This window comes from Pteropus alecto, unplaced genomic scaffold (assembly GCF_000325575.1).
Source record: "Pteropus alecto unplaced genomic scaffold, ASM32557v1 scaffold57, whole genome shotgun sequence".
Lineage (NCBI taxonomy): Eukaryota > Metazoa > Chordata > Mammalia > Chiroptera > Pteropodidae > Pteropus > Pteropus alecto.
This window is the reverse complement of record NW_006442508.1, coordinates 14,609,478-14,612,134: the sequence shown is the minus strand read 5'-3', so window position 1 is coordinate 14,612,134 and position 2,657 is coordinate 14,609,478. Positions and strand designations below refer to the sequence as shown.

The 2,657-nt window shown below is 35.9% G+C and overlaps 1 pseudogene; it reads right to left on the bottom strand.

The window, feature by feature from the left end:
• Positions 1–1,750, bottom strand: part of LOC102889689 — a 27,190-nt pseudogene extending 25,440 nt beyond the window's left edge.
• Between the last annotated feature and the right edge of the window lie 907 nt (positions 1,751–2,657).

Sequence of the window (2,657 nt, the reverse complement as noted above, 5' to 3'; positions counted from 1 at the left end):
CTATCATCTATCTATCTATCTATCTATCTATCTATCTATCTATCTATCTATATATATATTTCAGGGGGACAGGATCTTTGTCTATTGTTCATTTATGATATCAAGTAACCAGACCAATGCCTGGTTTTGAATAGGTAAACAAATATGCATTTGTTAAATGTCGAATGCATAATTTAAACTTATCTGTTTGTCTTATTCACTGGTTAAGAAGCATTACAGGAATCAACGATGAATGTGATACTTGAAACTCTGGAACATTCTCATGGTCAGTACCATGGCAACTAATCTCATTATATCTTCTCATATACCGTCCAGACCACCCCCAGCATGCTCTTCGGTTCATGACTATCCTTCTCCAGGGTTCAAGACTATTAACCTAAAAAGCCTTCCGTCTGCCACAGTAGAGCACATTGCCGCAGGGGCTCCTCGACAGTACTTTCATGTTAACTTCATTACTATTGTTTGGTCCTCTGGGAGTATTCTGATAAGTTATTTAAACCTGTCAACAACTTCAACTCCTTGGTCTAGATAATGAAGATATGATTAGTGAATGTAATATTATGTGCAACTCAAAAATTTTTGCATTATAGCCTGGGAAGAACAGCTAGCATATTACACAATTAAAGATATGAATGAAGAAAAATACAGAAGTAGCACATAGTATAAAGAGTGGGGAAAAACAATAGCCTTAAAAAGAGAGATGGTTTAAGCAGAGGAAACTAAAATAGAGAAGAAAAAAAAAAAGAGATTAATTTAAAATAGAACTGTAAGAATTTAACCCACATGACTTCAATCACTCACAATTTCCTAAATAGATGGCATGTTTCTAAGTAAAAGTACGTGTGTGGAAGCACTTTAATATGTTAAATATAAGGTTTTGTTATTATTATTAAGGATATTTACATTATCATTAATGTAGTCAAATAAACTAGACAATGGCTTTTTTCATGATTAATGTTAGTATGAATTATAAAATAACTAAATCTGTTTTTAAAGTCTATAAAAATAGTCAAGCACATAATTCTGCAATAGGGCTCTAGTAAAGCACTACTGAAGCATTGTCACCATTCTCACTGATGTTGCCAAGGAGGTAACAAAGTCATCTTGATTGATTACAACTTTGAGTAAGTCGTGGTGCTGATGACAGTTCCATAATACATAATACTTCCTTTGGCTATACTCTGGTGAGTCCTCTGATAAAAGCTGAGAGACTCTCTCTAACATAATATTTTGAATGTCTTTAACTATAAGAATAACTGAGTATCTTAAAGCACATTTTCTTAGTGTCAGGCACTACACTAAACACTTTAAATGTATTAAGTGATTTAATCCTTATAATAGCCCTGTGAGGCAGATGCTGTCATTAGTCCAATTTAAAAATAAATAAACTTATTTTCCAAAGTGGCATTGCTAGTAACTGGTAGAACCGGAATTCAAGCCTACAAACAGACTCCAGAATCCATATTCTATCTTTTTAAATCCAGATAAGAACATATAATATAGTATAATATAATATTTAAAAATACTTGATAGCTTACCCTATAACAAGCATAATTCTGGGTGCTTCATACACATCATCACATTTAACCCCGACACCAATCCCAGGTAGGAAATACCAACATTCTCGCCATTGTTTTCACATTAGGAAGTTGGGGCTCTAAAAGGTTAAATACTTACAAAAGGTCATATCTCTGCAATTTCCTTCATCTATCTGTCTAGCAATGCTTCTGTCAAACAGTGCCTCCTCCATTTTCTTATTTCAAGCTAGTGGTCTCATTCTGGCATTGCAATAGTATGTCGCAGTCATAATTAACTTCCTCAGTTTTATACACTCACATAGAGTCCTACCCAGGTACTGTAAATTATGCAGATATATGAAACTATAGATACATTTGATTAATTTATATTTATCATTTACCACATGCTAGAAAGTGGGCTAGACCCAGAGGAGAAAATGAAGAACAGGGATACAATTTGTGAGAAATAAATAGTTGCTTACGAAAGCCCTTAGAAATGCTGTGGCAAGTGAAGTTCTGTTGCTAAGGAAATACATGGGACAACCTTATTCAGATTTGGGGAGGCAATGTCTAATCTAAGACCTAAAGGATAAGCTTAAAATAGCCAGGTAAACAGGAAAGATGAGGAAAATTATAGTATTCCTGAAGAAAGAAAAAGGTAAAGACCCAACTCTGTGAGATTGTTTGGTTTTCTTTGTTTTTGTTTTTCCTGCCTCCCAACAACCTCCATAAATTACTTCTCTGTGAATCACAACTGCGCTGTTGGTCTCTTCATTCTTCAGACTCTCTCACCTGTAATCACAGGATGTCTTCCAACCTCAGTTTCTGCGCCACCCAATTGCCAGTGAAGAATGCTAGTATAACAACAGCTTAAGTCCACCCCACAGCAGTCATGTGGATTTAGTCTTATTGTCACAAACTGCTTATTTGGCTTCCCTGGGTCCAGGCCTGTCCACTGTTATGACCATCTCCTCACAAACATCTTTCTACTAATCTTCATTGTGTTAGGCCACTCCATACACTTCCATTTCCTTCCCCCGCCCCTGTCCCCCTGAAAAATAAATGTTTGTGTGGACTGGATGCTTGCATGGGATGAAAGCCTGCCTAAGGAGCCTAAACCACCCCACCTAGTTCTTATCT